The sequence below is a fragment of the Sceloporus occidentalis genome, unplaced genomic scaffold (assembly GCF_023333645.1).
Source record: "Sceloporus occidentalis isolate IW3139 unplaced genomic scaffold, rSceOcc1.0.p SCAF_57, whole genome shotgun sequence".
Classification (NCBI taxonomy): Eukaryota; Metazoa; Chordata; class Lepidosauria; order Squamata; family Phrynosomatidae; genus Sceloporus; species Sceloporus occidentalis.
Window position 1 is genome coordinate 3,113,094 of NW_028317037.1, and position 26,342 is coordinate 3,139,435.

The 26,342-nt window shown below is 42.8% G+C and overlaps 1 pseudogene; it reads right to left on the reverse strand.

Annotated features, from left to right (window-relative positions):
* Nucleotides 1-211: 211 nt before the first annotated feature.
* Nucleotides 212-24,713, reverse strand: LOC149287713 (uncharacterized; annotated as a pseudogene).
* Between the last annotated feature and the right edge of the window lie 1,629 nt (nt 24,714-26,342).

Genomic DNA, 26,342 nt, shown 5'->3' on the forward strand with positions numbered 1-26,342 from the left:
TTTCTGTTACTACTGGTCCCCAACTTTCTTCAGCCAACATCCCACAAATTCCGAATGCTATCATTGCTATTCTAGCTAGCTGCAACAAATCCCAGCCCCCCATCTAGCTAACCTAAACCATGACCCATATTCCCCAGCCAAAACATAAACAGACGTATGGACAGAAGAACTGTACAAATAAATTCATACGGGTTTTTTAGCACCTCTGGATTCACTTCTTGGATTTGTGTGGCTTCTCTCCTGTGTAGCCTCTCTGGTGACTGAATAGGCCTGACCTCCAAGAAAAGCATTTTCCACACTGCTGGCATTTGTATGACTTCTCTCCTGTGTGGACTCTCTGGTGTATCAGTAGGCTTAACTGCTGACAAAAACATTTCCCACAATGCTGACATTCGTATGGCTTCTCTTCTGTGTGGATTCTCTTGTGTCTCACTAAGTCTCCCTTCAAATAAAAACATGTCCCACAATGGTGGCATTTGTATGGCTTCTCTCCTGTGTGACTTTTCTGATGTGTCATTAGGTATGACTTTGAATGAAAACATTTGCCACAATGCTGGCATTTGTATGGCTTCTCTAGTGTGGATTCTCTGGTGTGTCAGTAGGTTTGACTGCCGAGAAAAACATTTGCCACAATGCTGGCATTTGTATGGCTTCTCTCTTGTGTGGACTCTCTGATGTCTCACTAAGTCTCCCTTCAAAGAAAAACAGTCCCCACAATGCTGGCATTTGTATGGATTCTCTCCTGTGTGGACTCTCTGATGCATGACAAGGATTGACTTGTATGCAAAATGTTTCCCACATTGCTGGCAGTTGTATGGCTTCTCTCCTGTGTGGACTCTCTGATGTCTCGCTAGGTTTGACCTCCGAGAATAACATTTCCCACAATGCTGGCAGTTGTATGGCTTCTCTCCTGTGTGGACTCTCTGATGTCTCGCTAGGTTTGACCTCCGAGAATAACATTTCCCACAATGCTGGCATTTGTATGGATTCTCTCCTGTGTGGACTCTCTGATGTGTCACTAGGATTGACTTTAAACAAAAACATTTCCCACAATGCTGGCATTTGTATGGCTTCTCTCCAGTGTGGACTCTCAGATGCTTTACAAGGATCGACTTGTACGCAAAATGTTTCCCACAATTCTGGCAGTTGTATGGCTTCTCTGATGTGTGGACTCTCTCATGACTGACAAGTTCTTCTGTAAAGAAGGAAAATAATACTGAATATCAGAGTTAAGAGAGGAAAGTGTTAGCTCAAGATTTAGCCCTACGTTCAAGCCTCCCTATTTGAGATTATATTAATAAAGTTGGAGTGGGTGAACTGAGCATGACCCTGTTGCAGATGCCTCAAATCCATGAAACGATTACATCTTTACTCACAGGAGCTGCCAAAGAAGAGATTGTGGGGGAACTACCTTGAGGTAGTCAGTAGAAGCAGATAGTCATACAGACTGTTGAAAAAAGATTCTTTTAAACATGTGCAAAATATTTTGATTGAAAAGTGGCATCATATTCTGTGAGACGGCCAGAGAGAGATGAGTCAGAGCACATGGCATGATGCAAGCTAACTGCAGAGGACACTTCATGCTGTGTGGCACCAGGAGGTGAATCACAACCAATACAGTATACAGGACACATGTGGATTGTTGTGCATAGGATTGGATTGGAGTTGTGTATACAAGAGATGGTGAACATGATGGGAGTCAGAGAGGAGAGCCTTCAAATATTTTTATTATATTGCAACTCAAGATAGAGAACCTCCAAAGATTTGGATGAAATCAACTGTGTCTGTGACTTATTTTTAAGTGTGAAATGTGGTCAGTGCATTGCCAATACCTTTATCTGGAGATTTGCTTCTGTTCTTGATGTGTTATTGTTGAGCTCTGGGAGTGTCGCCTTCGGACTGTGCTATACATTGGCTTTAAATGGGACCAGAATTCAAAGCCAAGAAGGACCTGAGAGCTGGTGTGATAATCCTTTTTGGCTGAAGTATTTCCACCAAGCACCCATTTCATTTAATTCAGTTTAAGACAATTTTTTCCCAATGCAAAAAACTTTCTAAAGCAATTTAAACCTTTGTGAATGCTCAGTTTCTACCCCCAAGCAACAATTTCAGTATAAATATCAGCCCCACTGGGCTGTTCTTCAGCCTCAGTCCAGTTGCAGACAGACCCTCTGTTGATTTACATTGCTAAAACACCTCTCTACACTCGCAAGCCCCACATGCCATTGAAGTTACTGTCTTCTCTCCCCATTCTGGACCTGCAGCAATTGGAATCAAGTTCCGTCTAGGTTATGTATTACCATAAGCAAAGCCTAACATCTATTCACCACTCCTACCTTTGTTATCTAGTTCTTGTGTGTTTTTGTGAACACCTATATGTGTGTGCATGCGTGTACAGTGCACCTGTGTCATACGCGGGCACGCCTTACGTGGATTTCAACATACACTAAAAGCCACACTGTGAAAAGGGGCGACATGCCCCATAAGGGTTAATGGTGCCTGTGTCTGTGGCGGGAGCGGCTGCTCCACTGGCGGAGCCCCATACATTTAAATAGGCCCCAAGAATACACAAATTCCCCTAACTCTGGGGGGGGGGGGGAGTCCGGAACGGGATGACTCCCAAGGTTGCTTGGGCCCAGAGTACTTGAGGGAACGCCTTCTTCCCTATTGTCCGTCCCTCACACTAAGGTCCTTTGGAAGAGATCTACTACAGCCAAAAAAATCTAGGCTAACATCAGTCTCTCAGAGGGCCTTTTCTATTACTGCTCCAAAACTATGGAAGGACTGTCAGAGGAGATCCATCACATTCCCACTCTGACAGCTTTTAAGAAAGCACTCAAGACGGATCTCTTCCGGCAGGACTTTCCAACCTAGTTATCCTCCCCAGATATAGAGATATTTGTCCCCTCATCTGTCTACTCTTTCCCGCCTATGTTTCTACCTATTTTTTAAAATGTCTTTAATGTTTTTTAATGTTTTTACTGTTTTTATAGTATTACTGTTTAATCCTGTTTTAATAATGGGAATGGGGGGGTAGGTCAAGGGTTTTTTTTTTTTTTAACTCTATTGTAATTTGATCTATTTTATTGTTGTAACCCACCTGGATTCTTCATATTGGGTGGGCTAGAAATAAATCTTTATTATTATTATTATTATTATTATTGTTCTCTCTGGCTTTGCTTCGCGAACCAAGATTCAGGAAGGACTCATCCCACGCTTTGTACAAGCGCGTTGGTGACTAAAAAGGCCAATTCGGGATAAGCAGATCCGGTTGCAGAAAGCACAGCAGAAAGTCTCCTTGGGTGATGTTTCCAGGTTACGGTTCTTTCTGTGTTGTCGTTTCTCTTCTAGGCTCATTCGGCGTGAGCTTTCAAAGAAGGCTGCAGCGTCATGGATAGTGCGTCTCCATGTCTCCCGATGCGAGGCCAGGGAGGACCATTGTTGGTGATCTATCTGGCCAAGCCTGAGATGTTGTTTTAGGGAGTCCTTGTATCTCTTCTTTGGGGCGCCCCTCTTACGCTGACCTGTGGCGAGTTCACCATAGAATACTATTTTGGGGAGGCAATGGTCCTTCATCCTAGAAATGTGTCCTGCCCAGCGCAGTTGCATCCTCAATAGCATGGCCTCAATGCTGGTGATCCCTGCTTGCTCAAGGGCAGCAACATTTGTCACATAGTCAGTCCAGTGTATATTTAGAATTGTGCATAAACAGCGCTGATGAAAGCGTTCAAGGAGTCGTAGGTGTTGGCGATAAGTGACCCATGTTTCAGTCCCATAGAGGAGAATAGACAGTACAATGGCTCTATGCATACTGATTTTTGTGCTTTGCCTCAAGTGTTTGTTACTCCAGACTCTTTTGTGAAGCCTTCCGAATGCGCTATATGCCTTTGCCAGTTTGTTATTGATCTCTTTATCATCATCATCATTATTATTATATATTGCTGTTGCCCCAATATTTCCTTTGAGCTAAGTATGAAATTCCCCTGAAAGCATAGCACTTGTGAGTGTCCTCCCCAGACTCCAGTATTTCGGGTAACAAAGGGCCTCTGGAATCAACCATGGAGAGAAAAAGGAGTTTTTGTGTCACCCTTTCCTCTCTTCATAGACATTGCTCATAATTTCTAAATGGAACCCCCTAATATGTTTGAAAACAAGGACCTGAGCTGGTTCTCACCAGTTCAGTTTTTAAAATCTGTCAGGTTGGTGGCTGCCTCCCAATCCCCAAGGCCCCTCTCCTGGCCCTTCCCAGAAGTCCCTGCCTCTCCGCACAGAGCTAGGAGATTCTGGCTTTGCTCTTGCCTTCCCCTCCTGGCTCCCATCTGCCAGATCTCCTTTCCTTTCACCCTCCGCTCTCCAACCTCCCTTCTTGCCCATCTGCACCGCTTCAGCATCTCATTTTCAGCCTCTCTTCCCTGCCTTTCTATTTTTCACTTTCCCTTCATCTCTCTATTACAGACACAAACCCACAGAGTGTGATGCATAAAATGGATCATAGAGTCATAGCGCTGGAAGAAACCGCAAGGGACATCCAGTCCAACCGCCTGCCATGCAGCAACTCTCAATCAAAGCATCCCCAAAAGATGGCCATCCAGCCGCTGCTTGAAGACCTCCAAGGAAGGAGACTCCACTACACTCCGAGGAAGGATTTTGTTCCACTGACGACCAGCCCTTACTGTCAGGAAGTTCCTCCTAATGTTGAGGTGGAATCTCTTTTCCTGGAGCTTACATCCATTGCTCTAGTTCCTAGTCTCTGGAGCAGCTGAAAACAAGTGTGCTCCATCCTCAGAATGACATCCCTTTTAGGCCCATTTGTTGAGAAAGGCAGGATAATCAATATACAAATAATTCATTGGAAAAGGGAGAGCAAGGGGGCTGGGATCTGGACTCCAATTTTGGTGAGGGTCAAGCACCAGGGAGGAGCCTTAAAACATCTGTAAGACAGGCATGGACTACTGATGGAGTTTAGAGAAGATCTCAGGGGCAACCCCACATTGTATTGCTGGGGGGGGGGGAGATAAAATAATATTTTGCCCCTCAGTATCCCAAAACATCCCTTTGGGGAAGTGGAGGTCATTTTGCCACTGTTGGGCCCTCTCTAAACCATTGCAGGCCCAAGGGAGGGCTTTCTCCTAATAAGACTCTCCAGAGTCTTAAAAGGATGGAAGAAGGGACAAAAGAGGTAGGAAACATGCTCGCGGATGTGCTGAGTACCATTTGGGTGAGAAAAGCATTAATCTCTATGGCTTCTTCCCATAAAATCCTAGAATTGGCAGTTTAGGATGGGTTTTTTAGAATCCTTAGAACCTGGAGAGCAATAGTGCCTCACTGAACTACAGATTCAAATATTCTATAGGATGTTGCTATCACAATTAAACTACGCTTGAAATAGATCGAGGACTCCTAGTAGACTGCAAGTTGAACATGGGCCAACATTGTGATGAGGCAGCTAAAAAGGCAGCTAAATGTGATGCTAGGCTGCATCAATACAAGAATAGTTTCTAGAACAAGGGAAGTAATAGTGCCACTCTATTCTGCTTTGGTCAAGGCTCACTTGGAATAATGCTGTGTCCATTTCTGGGCCCCACAATTCAAAAAGGATGTTGACAAATTGGAGCATGTCCAAAGGAGGGCAACCAAAGTGGTGAAGGGTCTGGAAACCATCAAGCTCTATGAGGAGCAGCTTAGAGAGCTGGTTATGTTTGGCCTGGAGAAAAGAAGATAAAGAGTGGATATGATATCCATGTTTAAATATTTGAAAGGATGTCATGTTTCGCAAGGAGCAGGCTTGCTTTTTGCTGCTACAGAGAAAAGGATACAAGCCACAGTGAAAGAGGTTCCACCTAAACATTAGGAGGAATTTTGTGACAGGAAGAGCTCCTTGACAGTGGAATATACTCCCTTAGAGTTTGGTGGAGTCCTCTTCTTTGGAGGCCTTCAAAGAGAGGCTGGATGTCCATCTCTTGGGGGTGATTTGAATATGTATTCTTGCATGGCAGAAGGGGGTTGAACTGGATGGCCCTTGTGGTCTATTCCAACTCTATGACTCTATAATTCTAGTGGAACCATAGCAACATGATAATGTAGTATGAAAGGGCCCCCAGTCTTTATAGAAAGATCCATGGATTCAGGTTCCTTACCTACAAAAGCCACATTCTCATAATTGTCCATCATTACATAATTGTACAAAAGTTTCTGTTTCTTCGTCAATAGTTTCCATTCGTCCTCAGAGAAATATACTGTCACCTGAAATAGAAAATAGCCCTCATCCAGAGAGTGACTAAGCAAAAGGGGAGGAAAGTACATGGTGCATCCAAATATTATTTCATCACTTTACAATTCAGTCCAGGAAATAAATTTTAAATTCTGTTAGGAAGCAAAAAGCTACTGCCTTTGAGATCAGTTTGTCTTGAATCCTTTCAATATAATATACAATATAATAACAAATATAATTTAGGCCATGGCTGGGATATTGAGGATGGATTAGGATACTGACTATCCAAAAACATAGAGTACATTTAGCCACAAAAGAATTATGGTGTATTTAGGCATTTCTTACCAAATTTCAGAGGCAAACGTCATTTTAAAAAAACAGTTCTGGGGAGCACTCTGGACTTGAGGGCCACTGGGCCCACCCCCAATTTAGATCCAGAGTTGGTCCCCCATATCCCTAACATTTTATAGACAGGAAAAGCAAGGCACATGTGTGCAAGCAACACCAGAAGGTGGTCATGATGGCCAAAGTTGTTTATGAGGAAGATCACACAAGCTAGGAATGGCACAGCAGTTTGCTTTTGGCTCAGCCTCCTGGCAAGGGAAGACCCTGGTAACTTATCTCCTCTCCTCTCCCCCCTTTTCAGTTGATGAGGTACAAACTCCTTGGAAGTCATTTTGCAGCAACCCAAGAGAGCCGAGGAGAAGGGGGAAAGTGGTAGGAGGAGAGGGAAACCGGGACATTTTTAAAGCCTCTGAAAAGTGGGGTGACCGAGAATTAACCAGGACTTTCTCTGCCAAACTGGGACAATATGTTCTCCACTTGCTTTCATGAGCTGGCCCAGCAATGACACAAATGAAACTAATAGTCAGGATGGCGACTCACCAAAGAGTTGTACTTGGACAGCCTCTTTCTCTTGGAGCCCAACTCCCTCTGCTTGGCCTCTGTGTTGGCCATTAGGTGGGCAATGGGGGTCCTGGTGGCCCTGCACTTGGGTCTCTTCCAGCAAAATATGCCCCAAAGCTGTGTAAAAGGAGACTGAGATGAAGTTCCTGAGAAAAGAGAAGAGGGTTAGGCTTGGTTTGTCAAGAAGTCCTGCATCACTCAAAGACACAGAGAACAGCATGCTGCTGGTGAGATACGCAGGTGACATATGCCTCCTTTGGGCCAATGCAGAGGTGGGTATCTCTTTCCTCCCTCTGCACCAAACAAAGCCCCCTGGACCTAGCATGGATTCACTTCAGCTCCCCTACACAACAGATACTCCATGTTAAAATGCTTTTGACGTTTCTATGTTGTGCAGCACATGAGGGAACACATTAACATATGGCGCCAGATTCTCCACCTTGACTGTAGTCAGTAGTTTGTGAGCTAAAGAAACACCTGTCGCTTTCTCAGTGAGCAAAGAGACACTGTAATCTTCTCTCAGATGAGGATTTTATTCCTATAAGAAGTTCCACTGTGTACAATATATACATTGACACCCTCCACCATCCACACCAGTAACAACCCACTCTGAGGCACACACTGTCTGACTCTCCCTCAGTGACAGGTGAGAATGACAGCTGACAGTTGCATCAACATTCCAATGATGCACTGTTTAAATGCTGACACATCTAACTGCCACTAGAGCTGTCAATGACTTCCACAACAGCTCCACCTAGTGGCCACATGCATGTCATTTCCTCAGACCTGTTCACCATGGTCCTGACACTCCATGCCTTGTGAGAGTGGTGGGGAATTGGAGAGGACCCTGGCTATGTCCCTGTAGCTAGATGTGAAATGAGCGCATCATCTGCTGAAACCTCCTGACCTCCCCAGTGGCCCTCAGAGGAGAATGCCTTCCTTTGGCGTCTGGCTATAGAAACACAGCTGGATGCCTCTCCAATGCCTCGCACCCAACACTCTCATCAGGCATGGAATGACCATGGAGCATGGCTTCCACAATTCCCATGTTTCATTTTGTATTCCTTCTAATTTCACATCTATTTTAAACCTCTCCCTCATTTGATGATAAAGATACCAGTGACAATCTAGGCCAGATTCTTTAGGTTCTTCTTGTGTTTTGATCTCTAGTTTTCCTTGCGATTCTTTCAGGACATCCTTGTATCTTAACTATATAGTTTTCTGGATACCTTTCCTCCCGAAAAGAGCCTCATGCGGCGAACGCCATAAAGGTATTTTTGGACATATTCTCCACTTGTTTTTCCCCAGATCTTCAGTAGAGCTTTTCTTATGAAATGATTTGTGCTTTCTTTATGAACTTCCTCTTTACCTTAAATTAGGTATCCATTCCACCTAAATCTTAAATTTTCACCCTCCAGACATAACAATTGTTCATTCTCTAACATAAACCATTCTCTAGTCCAAACTAAACAACAAACAGCATAATAAAGTCCTCTTCTACTTTTGTCATCACAAAGTATTTTCATTTTTATCCTGGCTCTTTTTTTAATTCCAAATAAATTTTGAGATTTCCTTTTGCCATTGATTCAATGGATTTTCATTCTGGATGATGGGTATCGCTTGGAACAGAAACAGTATTTCAGGAAGGAAACTCATTTGGATCAGTGACATTTTTCCTAATAGCAATAAGTGTAATTCCCCCCATTTTTCTAGATCTTTTCTGATTTCCTTCCATGTGTCTCATAGTTATTCTGAAATGGATCTGAGTTTTTATTTGTTACATTTATTCATAGATATTTAACTTTCTTTCCCACTTTAAATCCACTAATTTCTTCCAGGATTTGTTCTTCCTTTTCCCCATATTTTGTGTTATTAATGTTGTTTTGTCTCTGTTTCCTTTTAGTCCTGAATCATATTCCAATCCCACTATTACATCCATCAATTGTCTTGTGCTCTTTTCTGGGTTCTCCAGGGAATAAACAAATGTCGTCTGCAAAGACTCTCATTTTAAACTCAATTGTTTTTAATTTTTATTCCATTGATCTTATTTTCTAATCTTATCCTATTATTCAGTGCTTCAAGGATCATAATGAACAAAAGGGGTGATAGTGGGAAAGCTTGCCTTGTACCTTTAGAAACCTTAAATTCCTCTGTTTTTTATAGTTAACAATTAGTTTGGCACTTTGATCTTTATACATTGCCTTTATCCATCTGAAATAAGAAGTTCCTATTTCCATTTTTTCAAGTGTGGCAAATAACATATCACATCCTATGTTATCGAAGGCCTTTTCTAAATCAACAAAGATAAGTGCAAGTTGTTTTTTGTTGTGCCTTTCAAAATATTGAATTATATTTAAGATGCTTTGTATGTTATCACTGAGTTGTCTGTGAGGGAGAAATCCCAATTGGTCCTTTTGAATCCAGTCTTTAAGAAATTTTTTGAGTCTATCGGCAAAAATCATAGAAAATAATTTATAATCCATATTTAATAAAGAAATTATAGCTCTTTACCTCAGTTGCATGTCTATCTTCTTTTAACAGCAAAGTTATATTATATTGTTTCCATGTTTCAGGATAATGGTTTTCTTTGATGGCATTTAATTTTAATTTGAGTGGTGTTAACAATTGATCCTCAAATACTTTATAATAACTGACGGTGAAGCCATCAGTCCTCGTGTTTTCCCTTTTTTAAACTTTTTCTTATTACTTCAATGATTTCTGCTGCTGTGATCGGTCCATTTAATCTATTTCTTTCTATTTCTATACTCATTTTGGGGATATGTAAATTCATTTTATAAACCCAGTGAAACTAGTAACTTACAAAGCTCTAGTAAACAGCATGTACACACACAATCCCCACACAAAGGACTCACTGGCGCACTGTGTGTCTGGGGTCTGGAAATCTCACTTCCACCTTCTGGGAAGACAATGCTGCCAGAGACTGAATTTGGGGCTTTATTTTTGGGGCGTGGAAAGATGCGCTCTGTCCACCATGACCACCTGAAAAAGTTGAACCACGTCAACAGGACGCCATGGAGAGGGAATCTTAAGAGATGTCTGCAAAGATATTCAAGGAAAATATTTCTTCACCACTGCAAACGGCCTTGAGCTTCCAGCTTGAGAAATAAGAACAATAGCACTTCAAGCTTTCACCCTACATGAGGGCTTTAATAAATAAGTTACTTTGTCAACCAGTCAACAATAACAACAAAACAGAGAGGCGGTTACTCTAACACCAACTGTCTTAATTGACACTCTCTCTCAGAAGGACTGGCAGCATCAACATTCCATAATGCAAGTGTCAACTGTTAACTGCCACTGGAATTTGACTGTTTTCAATACTTAGCTCACAGCTCTGTCTTGTGGTCACACACGTGTCATTTTCTAACACTTATGCCTGCAAAGCATGGGCTCAGTATCTCAGCGGCAACCCTTCCACACAATCCTGGACTGAAAGATTTAAAGAAAGATCCCCTTTCAGCTCCAGGAATAAACACCTACCTTCAACACAAAGACCCTGACTCCTGCAGCCACAGAAAGGCCTCTTCCACAGTCCTTTATGGCTGGAGCTTCCCTGGGTCAGAGGCCGTCTCCTCAGCCATAAGAAGGGTTGCTCTGAGTGCGAAGGAGGCGGAGGTCCAAGGGCTGAGGGAGGGAAGGCAATGGGAAAAGGTCAGTGCCAATGGCCATGGAGGGCAGAAGGTGACAATGCCTAAGAAACCCCTCTGAGTCCCAGCCCTAGGAATGAGTGACAGGAGTTAGTCCAGGGGGCTGAGGGGGTCTCCTTTCCCAAAGGGGGAGGAAAGGACCAGTGGGACCCTCCCCAGCTAGGGCCCAAAGGGAGGGTCTCATTCTCCACCTCTCTCTCCCAGCCCCCAATGGACAGCCTCCCCACTGGCCTTGAGTCCCTGTCTCCCCTTCCTCAGACCCCCACAGGTCCCTCCCTCCCTCCCTCCCTCCCTCCCTCCCTCCCTCCCTTCCTTCCTTCGCCCCAAAATGGAGGGCCAGAGGCAAAGGGACACACTTCCTTCCTTCTGGCCCAAGGAGCCTGGCCTCCTTCTCTCTCTGGAGCCTCAGGAGAGAAAGAGAAGCCTCTTTTCAACTGAGGCCTCAGAGAAGGTTCCAGAACATTATTCCCCACAGTCACAAGAAGCACAAAATGGCCACTGGAACACAAAATGGCTGCCTCTGCCTCAGCGCTTGGCAGTTCTGGCCTTCTGGGAACCCAAAATGGAGGACGAAAGGGCCCCAAAGTCGGAAGGGACCCCAAACAGGATTTCCAAACCTTAACAACACCTAAAATGCCAAACCAAAAGAACATTCCCAGAGTTCCATAGCACTGAGCCATGGCCATTACAGTGGGGCAAAGCAAGAATGCCTAGTGATGGTGGCATTAATGATGATTAAGGCGGCAGCTCCATCCCTCCCCCAGACCTGATAATATCATCATCATCATCATCATCATCTTTGCTACAGCATGAGAGCCACCATTAAAAGCACTGAAATCCCCTTTGGGACTTCAGAGAGAGTGTGCCATGCCTAGAAGGACTGCTGGGCCTCCTTCCTCCCCTCCTTAATGGCAGTGGCCAAAGGAAAGCAGCAGCAGCAGTAGAACCAAGCCAGGCCCAGCCAGACCTCAGGGCAGCAGTAAAGCCTAGTAGTTCCAGGCCTTGTCTCTCTGCTGTTGCTTCACTCCTCCCCTCTCTCTCTCTCTCCTTCCTGTCTGTCTGTCTATCTCTTTCTCCCTCTAAAACTCTGCTGCTCTCTCTTCCGCACGCAGAGCTAAATAGAGAAGCAGAAGCTCCGCCTCTTTTTGAGGCTGGCCAATGGGGGCAGAGGACGTGGAAGACCCCGCCCCCTGCCACAGACTCATATTTTGTGTTCTGGCAGCCATTTTGTGCTGCTTGTGACTGTGGGGAATAATGTTCCAGAACCTTCTCTGAGCCTCAGTTGAACAGAGGCCTCTCTTTCTCTCCTGAGGCTCCAGAGAGAGAAGGAGGCCAGGCTCCTTGGGCCAAAAGGAAGGAAGTGTGTCTCTTTGTGTGTCTTTTGTGTCTCTTTTCTTCTTCTTTTTTTAATATAAATTTTATTAAACATTGTAAAAGAAAAAAAGTACAATACAATCTTATTCACATTAATTAAAATACATTCCACTACATCCTATAAAATATTTTTCTTCAGTTCTTAATAAAGTTGTTTACTTCCTAGATTACTGACTTATCTCATTTGTTCTTTATTATGTTAATTATTTCAACTGGACTCTACAAAAACCCTTTTCCCCTATTAAATCCTATATAAAAAAGAAATATCTTACTCAAACATCCTAATACATTAGCGTTTTCTACTTTCCCCTGTTATTATTAGCTTATCCATCCTTAAATATTTCCACTCTTAGTTATGACTTGCACCCCTTTTTCTAAACAGTTTCTATACGTTCTACATTCTAAAAGTCAATAGTATTGCTTTTACATTTCCACTGCTATTAATTCTTTTTCTTATGTTTCTATTATAGTAGACATTTTATCCTCTTTCACACTAATCAGATATGACTTCCAAATATCCCATTCATCATTAAATTCTTCCATATTTTGTCATTAACCAAATGTGTCAGTTTATCCATCTCAAACAAATCCAACATTTTCCATCTCCATTCTTCTACTCCAGGACTTTCCTCTTTCTTCCAATTCTTCGCGGATATAGTTCTAGCCGCGGCCAAAGCGTACAATAATACTTTTTCATGTATTTCTTTACCGTATTCCTTGATGTCAAATATATTTAAGAGGTAAAATTTAACAGTCAGTCTTCCTTTTAATCCAAATTTTTTTTCATTTCGATATGTATCTTTTTCCAAAATTGTTTTGCTGTCGGACAATTCCACCAAATATGTAAATAGCTACCTGTCTCTTTGTTACATTTCCAACACAAATTTTTATTTTTTTAAAACATTTTTGCCAATCTAAGTGGGGTAAAGTACCACCGATACATGGACTTAGATATGTTTTCTTTTAGTTCAACACTTATCATATTTTTGATTTTTCCCCTCCAAAGATTTTCCCATTCATCCAATTGTATTGTTTCATTTATATCTTTGGCCCATTTAATCATGAATTCTTTTACTGTTTCAGATTCTAATTCATATTCCAATATTAATTTATATATATTTGAAATTTGGGTTTTTTGGTCTTTTATAATCTTTTCTAGATTTAGGTCACCCTCCCCATTTCCTTCCTCTTTTTTATCCACTAGAAAGCATTCCCGGATTTGTCTGTAGGCAAACCAGTTACTAATAATATCCTCCTCTTGTAATTCCTCCTGTGTTTTCATAATCCTATTTCCCTCAACCATTTTAGTAATATCATTGTAAGTCACTCAATCATCCTTTTTATATTGCTCCCTTCCAAACATAGCCTCGTTTGTCGATGCCCATAACGGGATTTAGGACACCACTTTTTCTTAAAGTTTTGCCAGATCCGTAATAAAGATTTTCTGATAATACGATTATAAAAATTTGTATCTAATTTTATTTTGTCATAGATTAAGTATCCATGTAAGCCAAATTTTAATTCGAATTTTTCTAACCTTACCCAATCCAGAATCCAATCTAAAGAGCATGCTTGGTAGTACCATTTTAAACTTGGAAGTGCCATTCCCCCCCATTCACCGAATCATACAATATTTTCATTTTAATTCTGGGCTTTTTCCCATTCCAAATAAATTTAGATAGATCTCTCTCCCATTGTTTGAACGGGACATCACTAATTATAATAGGTAAGCTTTGAAAGAGGAAAATCGTTTTGGGGAGTACATTCATCTTAAAGAAGATCCTAATGATCAGGGCTGTGATCTTTCATGGTTCTTTTACAGACAATTAAGAGAGTTCTTCCTAATGGATAAAAAACAATCCGGTATTGCCAAATCAGAATATGATCTAGAACAAGAAATTATGTCGAATAAAGATGCCTTGTTAGCAAGACTTTATAATTGTATTCTTAAAATCTGTACATAAGAGAATGTTATTAAAGAAACTATGATCAGATGGTCTCAAAAGTTTGGTTTTGCAAGTGAATTAGACCATTGGGAATACACTTGGAAAAAAAGATTGAACTATACTTTTTGGGGGGACTAGCCTCCTCTTAGAAGCCAAAGCCCAATGTTTGTGAGGAAGAAGAAGAAGGCTTGTATTAAAACTATCTTCCCATTTCTGGTCCCTTTTAAACCCATGTTCCCCAGAAGGAGCAGAGCTGTGTAATAAGAAAAGACACACAAAGAGACACACTTCCTTCCTTTTGGCCCAAGGAGCCTGGCCTCCTTTTGACTCTGGAGCCTCAGGAGAGAAAGAGGAGCCTCTGTTCAACTGAGGCTCAGAGAAGGTTCCGGAACATTATTCCCCACAGTCACAAGCAGCACAAAATGGCTGACAGACAACAAGGAGGCTGGGACTGGGGTTCTAGCCAATCAAGGCCAGGGATGGTGGGAAGGACTTGGATTCCATCCAATCAGGGCCAGGGATGGTGGGAGGGACCGGGATTCCAGCCAATCAGGGCCAGGGATGGTGGGAGGGACTGGGATTCCATCCAATCAGGGCCAGGGATGTTGGGAGGGACTGGGATTCCAGCCAATCAGGGCCAGGGATGGTGGGAGGGACCGGGATTCCAGCCAATCAGGGCCAGGGATGGTGGGAGGGACTGGGATTCCATCCAATCAGGGCCAGGGATGTTGGGAGGGACTGGGATTCCAGCCAATCAGGGCCAGGGATGGTGGGAGGGACTGGGATTCCAGCCAATCAGAGCCAGGGATGGTGGGAGGGACTGGGATTCCAGCCAATCAGGGCCAGGGATGGTGGGAGGTACAGGGATTCCAGCCAATCAGGGCCACGGATGGTGGGAGGGACTGGGATTCCAGCCAATCAGAGCCAGGGATGGTGGGAGGGACTGGGATTCCAACCAATCAGAGCCAGGGATGGTGGGAGGTACAGGGATTCCAGCCAATCAGGGCCACGGATGGTGGGAGGGACTGGGATTCCAGCCAATCAGGGCCAGGAATGGTGGGAGGGACTGGGCTTCCAGCCAATCAGGGCCAGGGATGGTGGGCGGGATTGGGATTCCAGCCAATGGCAGCCCTCAGAGTGTCCTCAGAAGGAAATTATGTGTAAAATACATGCCATAAAAACATCACAAAGTATAAACATTTCAATTACAGTAATCACAGGGCAGTTATGCTGTTATGACCGGAAGTAAACATAGACACAGTTAGAATTATATATACAGGCTGAGGTTGACCAGAATGTGAGATGTGTATACATGCGCAGGTGCATCCATGTCCATGCATAGATACCCACATATTTCTCCATGCATTTGCTTAGGTTTAAATTGTACGCAAGTATAAGAGTACATATAAATGTGTGTGTGTGTCTGTGTGTCTGTGTGTGTGTAGTGTGTGTGTGTGTATATATATATATATATATATATATATATATATATGATCCAACATATATGTGTACATGTGCTTGCATCTCTGTCTCTGTCTCTGTCTCTCTCTCTCTCTCTCTCTCTCTATATATATATATATATATATATATAATACATGTGTATAGACATGCAGACATTCAGATAGATATCTATGGGTATGTATAGATGTATCTATGGGTGTTGTATGCAACATCTATAGACTTGAAACATTCTATCTATCTATCTATCTATCTATCTATCTATCTATCTATCTGTAGGCCCATAAACGTATAAGTCTGAGTGCACTTAGATAGAGATGCCTCCTCATAAATACATCTATGTATATGCATAAACACACATGCACACATCCATCTGTTGTTCTCCATTGTTCTGGTTCCTTGTTCCAGGTGATGCTGGAGAAGAGGCCCTGCCTCCAGCGGAACCAGAGGCTGCAGGCAATGAGGAGAGGGACTCCTTGCCCAATGCATCGCTCACCTGGAGGCCCAGCACCAGGAAGGCCAGTCCCCCCACCTTCACAAAGGCCCCATTCCCACTCCCTCATTTGCCCTGGACAGAACTGGGCAGATCCGGGTGCCCCCGTATCAAATCTCCCTGGAAACAAGTTCCTACTACCCTTAACCTCAGTCGGGGTAATTACCCCCTGAACTTGATCCGATCATGACCGGGGCTGAGTTCATATTTGCCGGCAGCAGGGAAGAGCCGGTTGTTTCCAAAAAGAAAGGGTCCCTAGTCCGCTTTCAGAAAAACTGCGCTAAGGGGGATTTGCCCTGGATCTCTTGTGCGAGCCCCTGATGGAGTTGTGTTAAAATCGGCCTGAGTGTGAACTTCTGACTTTTAAACCAGTTTGAGAACTGGGGTAAAATGTAGTCTGAATGGCCCCTACATTTAAGGGTGAAGGGAGTAAGAAACAACAAGCAAAGTCTAAACACGTTCTTTGACCATTGCAGCGTTGGAGCGTGTCGCCACCCTCAAACTGTCAATCGCTCACCTGCAGCAAGGCCAGGAGCAGCACAGAATGTGGCTATACAACTCGGTGTGTGGCACTCCCCACAACAATGATGTGGGTTTTCCTTTTTTGACTTTCAAAAATGTTTATTACACTGAGATATTCCCATGATAGTATTTAAATTACCAAATATCGACCAAATATTAACTATTAATTTAATGGAATGTTATCTCCCTTTTCTTCAAATGTTTTAAGACAACTCCATTCCATTTCCAAATATTATTTTGGTTTCCCTCTTAGTAAGGCAGATACTATATCCATATTTCTAGCTTCATATATCTTAAACAACCAAACTTTGATAGAAGGATTCATTGTAGATTTCCAAACATGAGCAAATAAGATCCTTGCACATGAGACCATATATAAAACAATTCTGTTGTATTTTACTGACTTTATGTTGTGTGTCATGTTTAGTAAAAATAAATGTGGTTCAAAGGGAATATTTATATCAAGAATGGTTTGGATGGTTCCATGAATCCTTTGCCAGAATTCTTGAGCTTTAAAGCATGTCCACCAATATGAAAGAAGCTTCCCTCGGGTTCCCCGCATTTCCAGCACTTAGTATTGCCAGTTTTGTATATCTAGTGGGTTTTTTGGGGGGGTTAGATACCACCTGTATAACATTTATTCTTTATAGTTTAGGCACAGAGTGAATTTATTTGGTCCTTTCCATGATTTTTCCCATTCCTCTATAGTTATAGTTTTATTTATATCACGTGCCCATCTTATCATGCTGTGTTTAATAATTTCACCCTCTAGATCTCTTTCTTTTAATAGTTTATAATATTTGGATATGTGTTTACCTTTTTGGTCCATCATAATTTTATCTATTTCATTGTTATCCATCGTTAACTCAAGAGCTTTATTATCTGCCTTAAAACGATTGTTTAATTAGTTGTATAAAAACCAATCCTTCATGTTTCCTCTTTCATTAAGTTCTTCCATAGATTTCATATTGTATTTTCCTTCTGGTGTTTGGTTTATTAAATCTCCATATCTTAGCCATGGAGTATCTTTGTCCTTTGTTCTATTGTAATAGGCTTCTTGCAATGACCCCCAAAATTGATGTCTCATTTTATACCATGCTTTAAGCAATGATCTTCTTATAACATGATGGTTAAAAGTATTGTTATCTTTTGGTTTTGTATACCACATATATGCATGTATACCAAGATCCAGGTTAGCTTTTTCTATATTCAAAAATTCTTATTTTCTAATTTGAACCATTCTTCTAACCATTTGAGACAAGCTGCATAATAATAATACAGCTTGAAGTTTGGTAAGTTACATCCCCCCTTGAAGCAAAGATCATTTACTAAGGGAACCATAACAGTTTCGACTCCGTATCCCATCCTGAGGCCAGTTTGAAATGGGTCCAGATAATCTGTTTCATCCAAGACTGCTTGGAGATGAAGAGCAACTGCCCTCAAAATTATGTTGGTTAGAAATGGAAGATGGGAGACTGGTCTGTAATTGTTCATCTCCAAGGGATCTAGGGAGGGCTTTTCCATAAACGGCCGTAACACTGCTTCTTTTAAACATGATGGAAAATAGCCCTAACTAAGAGATGTATCTATGATATATCTCAGGTGATATAAAAAGGGCAAGGGTCAGGAGGGCAAGTTCTCCTCTTCACACTTACAAGGAGCTTGTCCACATCCTCAGTACTCAGATTCAAATTGATCCAGTATGATCTTACTCATGGACACCTCACTTATAGCCTCCGCAATAATGCTTACGTCCAATTTGGCTCTTATCTGAGAGACATTATCTGTGAAATAGTCATTTAAAGCATCATAGTTAGCTGTGGAAGGCTCTAATAATGGGTTCCAGGAGGAAGGTGCCTGAAACAGGTCCCAAATCCCCCCCCCCCCCAACTTCAGCAGTCCCTTTATGCTTCTCTTCCCTTGGCACTTTCATTCCTTTCAGATGCCCCAAAGACCCCTTCTCAGCATGCGCAGGGATTGTAAGGCCTTTGCTGCTGCTGCTGTTTATTCCATTGTCGGCCTTTGGAAGAAGAGAAGGACTACGGCATTTTTTCCTTCCTTCCGGAATGGAGCCCAAGCTGCTGAGCTGGACTCAAGAGAGAAAAGCTGGGAAGGCTCTGCTTTGTACATATAGCTCTGTCTCTCTGAGTATATATGTGTCTTTGCCTCTGTTTTTATGGCTGGGAATGGAGCTGAGGGCTGAGGAGAGAAGAAAGGGTACATTTTGTGCAAATGCAGAATTTCTGTACATCAATGAGTCCAATGTGTTGAAACAACAAAAACTTTATTGCAAACACATAATCAGAAATTCAGTGTTCAAGTCAGAGCTGCCATCCCCAAACCAAACATTAAAACCTCAAAATGTAAAACATCACACTCGTCCAAACCTGCCCCCCCTCCAATTCCCACAGTCTATGTCCCACAGATAACAAGGCCCCCTTTGCCATTCCCACAAACTAGCCCTTTCTGTTAATACCTGTCCCCAACTTTCTTCAGCCAACATCGAACAAATTCCAAATGCTATCATTTCCATAACTATTCTAACCAGCTGCAGCCAATCCCACCCCTCTGTTTAACTAACCTATTCCACCACCATGATCCCCACTCAAATTTATAAACAAAAGCAATAATCTATAATAAAGGCAAATAAAACCTCAAAATAACAAAATATAATTGAAAAACATAAACAGGCATATGGACACACAAACCTAACACACGAAATCACAAGGGCTTTTTCTTATCACCACAAGATTTAAAATATACACTTTGTTTTGCTTCTTGATAAATATAATGTTAGTTCATTTCTGGAATTTGTGTGGCCTCTCTCCTGTGTGGCCTCTCTGATGTATCACTAGGTGTGACTTGGAAGAAAAACATTTCCCACAATCCTGGCATTTGTATGGCTTCTCTCCTGTGTGGACTCTCTGATGTCTCACTAGGTGTGACTTGGAAGAAAAACATTTCCCACAATGCTGGCATTTGTTTGGGTTTTCTCCTGTGTGGACTCTCTGATGTGCCAATAGGTATGACTTGGAAGAAAAACATTTCCCACAATCCTGGCATTTGTATGGCTTCTCTCCTGTGTGGACTCTCTGATGTCTCACTAGGTGTGACTTGGAAGAAAAACATTTCCCACAATGCTGGCATTTGTTTGGGTTTTCTCCTGTGTGGAATCTCTGATGTGCCAATAGGTATGACTTGGAAGAAAAACCTTTCCCACAATGCTGGCATTTGTATGGCTTCTCTCCTGTGTGGACTCTCTGATGTCTCACTAGGTCTGACTTGTAAGAAAAACATTTCCCACAATCCTGGCATTTGTTTGGGTTCTCTCCTGTGTGGACTCTCTGATGTGCCAATAGGTGTGCCTTTGAAGAAAATCTTTTCCCACAATGCTGGCATTTGTATGGCTTCTCTCCTGTGTGGACTCTCTCGTGGCTGACAAATTCTTCTGTAAAGGAGGACAATGACAGACAAGACTGAATCTCAGTGTTAAGAGAGGAAAGTGTTGCCCCAAGATTTAGCCCCACGTTCAGCCCTCCCTATTTAAGATTAAATTAATAATGTTGGTGTGAGTGACCTGAGCATGACCCTGTTCTGGATGCCCCAAATCCATATAATGACTGTATCCTTACTCAGAGCTACCAAAGAAGAAATTGAAAGGGAACTGTCATGAGGAAATCAGTAGAAGCAAATAGTCAGACAGTTGAAAAATATTCCAATAAATATACAGTATGTAAAAATACTTTGATTGAAAAGTGGCATCATTTCCTGTGAGACTGCCATAGAGTCTTGAGTCAGAGCACATGGCATGATGCAAGCTAACTGCAGAGGATGCTTCATGCTGTTTAGCTCCAGGAGATGACTCACAACCAATACAGTATACAGCTCACATGTGGATTGATGTGGGTTGGAGTTGTGTGTACAAGAGATTGTGAAGTTGATGGAAGTCAGAGAGGAGAGCTGGTACATATTTGTTTTCTATTGCAAGTCAAGCTAAAGAACCTCCAAGGACTTGGAGGAAATCAACTGTGGCTGTGAGTTATTTTTATGTGTGGAAAGTGGTTAATGCATTGCCAATGCCTATATCTAGAGATTTGCTACTGTACTCTGCTATGTTATTATTGAACTCTGGGAGTGTTGCCTTCAGACTGTGCTATACATTGGCTTTGAATGGGACCAGAATTCAGAGCCAAGAAGGACCTAAGAGCTGCTGTGACAATCCTTTTTGGCTGAAGTATTTCCACCAAGCACCCATTGCATTTATTTCAGTTTCAGACAATTCTTTCCCCACCCAGGAAACATCCTAAAGCAATTTAAACCTTTTTGAATGCTCAGTTTCTGCCCCCAAGCAACAATTTCAGTATAAATATCAGCCCCAACTGGCTGTTCTTCAGCATCAGTCCAGTTGCAGACTTACACTCCGTTGGTTTACATTGCTAAACACCTCACTACACTCACCAGCCCCACTTGCTATAGCAGCTATTGACTTCTCTCCCCATTCTGGACCCACAGCAATTGGAATCAAGATCCATCTAGGTAACGTATTACCATTAGCAAAGCCTTACACTATTCACCACTCCCACCTTTGTTACCTAGTTCTTGCATGTGGTGCGTGAACACCTATATGTGTATATGTGTGTGTGCGTGCATGTATTTTGCTTTCCCCCTAAATAAAACACAAAAACCTATCTGAAATGCCTCTGGAGTTCTGTGTGCTTCTGGGCCTGGTATAGTTGGGATGAATCCTGAGGTCACTGTTGCCTCAATCTCCCCTTTGAGCTAAGTATGAAATTCCCCTAAAAGCATAGCACTTGTGTGTGTCCTCCCCAGACTCCAGCATTTCGAGTGACAAAGGGCCTCTGGAATCAACCACAGAGCTAAGCAAGCTCAGGTTGGAAAAGAAACATGAGAGGAAAAGGAATTTTTGTGTTACCCTTTCCTCTCTTCATAGACATTGCTCATAATTGCTAATGGAACCCTTAATATGTATGAAAACAAGGGCCTGATTTCAAGTTCATTTCTTAAGTTCACTGCTCTACATGGGGCTACCTTTGTACCAAGTTCGGAAGCTTTAGTTAGTTGAAAACGCGGCAGCCAGATTGGTCACCAGAACATCTAGGTCAGACCATATAACACCAGTATCCCTACATTGGCTGCCAATTAGCTTCCGGCGCAATACCAAGCGTTGCTTATTACCTTTAAAGCCCTACATGGCTTGGGCCTGAGCTACTTGAGGGAAGGCCTCTCCCTACACCATCCGCCCCTCACTCTCAGAACATCTGGGAAGAATCTATTAGATTACCCAAAGGTCAGGCTAAGAACAGCTTCTCACAGAGCATACACAGCCATGGCCCCCAAGTTATGGAACAACTTGCCGGAGGAGATCCATCTTAACACCACCTTGGATGCTTTCAAGAAAGGACTTAAGACGGATCCCTTCCGGCAGGCTTACCCAACTGACCTCTTGTAAAGAACTTAAGGAAAAATTCCACTTCTGATCACAACTGTGCATTTTAAATGATGTTTTTATTTGTCAGTTTTAACCGTTTTGTTGTTTTACTGTGTGTCAATTAGATGCTATTGTTGTTTTGTGGCTATTTTATGAACAGACCTTACTGTCAGGAAGTTCCTTCTAATGTTGAAGTGGAATCTCTTTTACTGCAGTTTGCATCCATTGTTCTGTGTTCTAGTCTCTGGAGCAGCAGAAAACAAGCTTGACATTCCTTCAAATATTTAAACAGGGCTAACCTTCTCTTCTCCAGTCTAAACATCCCTAGTTACCTAAGTCGTTCCTCATAGTTTCCAAATCCTGCACCATTTTAGTCGCCCTCCTTTGGACATGCTCCAGTTTCTCCACATCCTTTTTGAATTGTGGTGCCCAGAACTCGACACAATATTCCAGGTGAGGCCTGACCAAAGCAGAATACCATGGCACTATTACTTCCCTTGATCCTGACACTATACTTCTATTGATGCAACCTAAAATCACATTGGCCTTGTTAGCTGCCGCATCACACTGTTGACTCATGTTCAACTTGTGGTTTACTTGGACTCCTAGATCCCTTTCACATGTAGTTTCATTCAGCCAGGTGTCCCCCATCCTATATCTGTGCATTTCATCCCCCTCTTAAGCCTGATCCCCTTCCCTTTTTCCCTCCGCTCTCCAACCTTTCCTCTTGCCCATCTGCACTGCTTCAGTATTTGCCCTTCACCATCTCTTTCCTGCCTTTCTGTTTTTCACATTCGCTCCTTCTCTCTATCACAGACACACACCCATTTATGTGATGCATAAAAGGGACACTTTGAGGCTCATTTGTTGAGAAAGGCAGGATAATCCATATACAAATTACTCATTGGGAAAGGCAAAGCAAGGGGGCTGGGACCTGGACTTGTTTTGGTGAGGATCAAGCACCAGGGAGCAGTATTAAGACATCTCTAAGACAGGGATGGGCTACTGTTGGGGATTGGGGGCGTCACATTGGCCCCCAGGGGATCTCAGGGGAAACTGCACATTGTATTGCCTGAAAATAGGAATAAAGTTTTGTGCCTCAGTATCCCATTGCATCCCTTTGGGGAAGTGAAGCAGAATCTCAAAAGGCTGGAAGAGGGCCAAAAAAGGAAAAATACTCAGAGATGTGCTACCATTTCAATGAGAAATGCATTACTAGTAATCTCCATGCTGTCTTCCTACAAAATCCTAGCATTGGTGAGATATCTGGGGGCGGAACTTAGTTTCAGAATTAAAAAGTCCTTTGCTTCCACCAAAAGGTTTATTGAGAAACTCAGGCAGAAGGGTCCATTAATACATCTAAGCTGTACCTGAAGTGTCTAAACCTTTTCCCTCTGTCGTTAACTACCTTCACACTCCTTCCTTTTCCTCCCCTTCAGCCCCTAACCAGCCCGGCTGCCAAGGTACCTCTTGCCTTCTTCTTCCACCGTTCACATGCGCCTCTCCCCCCTGGGGCATGTCTGCCACCCAGAGTTCACAGACCAGGCAGTTAATAGCCTCCACAACTGCTTCCATTCCCCAAAGCCATTCTAGGCCCCAATATCCTTACCAACTACTTAAAACTACTAGCATTTAAACTACTAACAATCCCCCCTAAACCCCAATACCATTCTGGATGAACCACAGAACCTGCTTCTGACAATTGGCAGTTTATAATACAGTATTTGGAATCCTTATAAAGTGGAGAGCAATAGTGCCACACTAAACTACAAATTCAAATATTCTACAGGATGTTGCTATCACAATTAAACTACGCTTCAAAGGGATCTAGGACTCCTAGTAGACCACTAGTTGAACTTGGACCAACAGTGTGATGCGGCAGCTAAAAAGGCCAATGTGATTCTAGGCTGCATCAATACAAGGATAGTTTCTAGATCAAGGGAAGTAATAGTGCTGCTCTATTCTGCTTTGGTCAGGCCTTACTTGGAATAATCCTGTGTCCAGTTCTGGCCTCCGAAATTCAAAAAGGATGTTGACAGGTTGGAACATGCCCAGAGGAGGGCAACCAAAATGGTGAAGGATCTGGAAACCATCAAGCCCTATGAGGAGCGGCTTAGAGAGCTGGGTATGTTTACCCTGGAGAAAAGAAAATTAACAGCGGATATGATATCCATGTTTAAATATTGGAAAGGGTCGTATTGAGGATGGAGCAAGCTTGCTTTTTGCTGCTACAGAGAAAAAGAGACACCACAATGGATGCAAACGACAGAGAAAGAGGTTCCACCTGACCATTAGGAGGAACTTTGGGACAGTAAGAGCTCTTCGACAGTGGAATATACTCCCTTAGAGTTTGGTGGAGTTCTCTTCTTTGGAGGTCTTGAACCACAGGCTGGATGATGCTTGGAATGTGTATTCCTGCATGGCAGAAGAGGGTTGAACCTGATGGCCCTTGTGGTCTATTCCAACTCTATGATTCTATAATGCTAGTGGATTCCGGTTCCTTACCCACAGAGGCCACGTTCTCATAATTCTCCATCATTATATGATTGTACATCAGTCTCTGCTTCTTCGTTAACAGTTTCCATTCATCCTCGGTGAAATATACTGCCACATCCGCAAAGGTCACCTGCAACAGAAAATAGCCCTCATCCAGAGAGTGACTAAGCAAAAGGGGAGGAAAGCACATGATGCATCCAAATATTATTTGATCACTTTAGAATTCAGTCCATTAAATAAACTTTAAATGCTGTCAGCAAGAAAAAAGCTACTGCCTTTGAGATCCAGTTTGTCTTGAATCTTTTCAATATAACCAACAATATAATTTAGGCCATGGCTGGGATATTGATGATGGATTAGGATACTGACTATCCCAACACATACAGTACATTTAGCCACCAAAGATTTATGGTGCATTTAGACATTTCTTGCCACATTTTGGAGGCAAATGTCATTTTTATAAAGCAGTTCTGGGGAGCACCTGGGCTTAAGGGTCACTGGGCCCACCCCCAATTTACATCCAGAGACATTCTCCCATAGCCCCCAACACTTGATTCATGGGAAAAACAAGACACATGTGGACAAGCAACCCAGAAGGCAGTGAAGATGACCAAAGTTGTTTATGAGGAAGATCACACAAGCTAGGAAAGACACAGCAGTTTGCTTTTGCTTCAGCCTCCTGGGAAGGGCCATATCCAGTTTCCTTCTTTCCTCTCCTCTCCCCACTTTTGAGCTGATAGGCTGCAAACTCAATTGCACTCAGGAACTAAGGTGAGCTGAGAAAGGGGAAAGTGGGAGGAGGATAGACCAACTGGGACATTTTTAAAAGCCCCTGAAGAAGTGGGGTGACAGAGGATTAACCAGGACTGTCTCTGCCAAACTTGGACAGTATATTATTTGCTTCCTTTCATAAATTGACCCAGAAGTGACACAGATGAAGCTAACAGGATAGTGACTCACCAAAGAGCTGTTGTACCTCGGCTTCCTATTTCTGTTGGAGCCCAACTCCCTCCGCTTGGCCTCTGTGTTGGCCATCAGGTGGGCAGGGGTCCTGTTGGCCCTGTACTTCGTCACTTCCAGCAAGAGAGGCCCAAAGCTGTGTCCAAAGAGGCTGAGATGAAGTTCCTGAGAAAAGGGACCAGGGTTAGGATTGGCTCGGTAAGAAACCCTGCAGCACTCAAAGACACAGAGAACAGCATCCTGCTGGTGAGATACGCAGGTGACATATGCCTCTTTTGGGCCAATGCAGAGGTGGGCATCCCCTTCCTCCCTCTGCTCCAACCAAAGACCCCTGGACCTAGCATAGATTCACTGCAGGTCCCCTACACAACAGATACTCCATGCCTTCTTAGAGTGGAGAGGGATTAGGGGATGGGAAATTGGAGAGGGCCCTGGTTATGTCCCTTTAGCTAGATGTGAAATGAGGGCATCATAAATAAATAAATCATCTGCTGAAACCTCCAGTGCTTTTCCCCATCATCAGCCCTTTTCCCAAGAAGGCTGCATCCATACTATATAAATAAGGCACTTTGACACCGGTTTAACCACTCAGTGCTATGGAATCCTGGGATTTTACATTCTCTGCCAGAGAGTTCTCATGCCACAACAAACTACAAATCCCAGGATTCCACAAAATGAAGCCAGGAGAGTTAAAGCGGTTTCAAACTGGATTATTTCTTCAGTGCAGATACAGCCTGAGTCGGTTGTAAAAGGATAGAAGCGCCCAAGTCTTGTTTCATTCTTGGTGATATGAGTTATTCTGGTCTGTCTCCTTCCTTCTTGCCTGAAAATCTCTCAATAAGGAAACTGAGAAGACTTT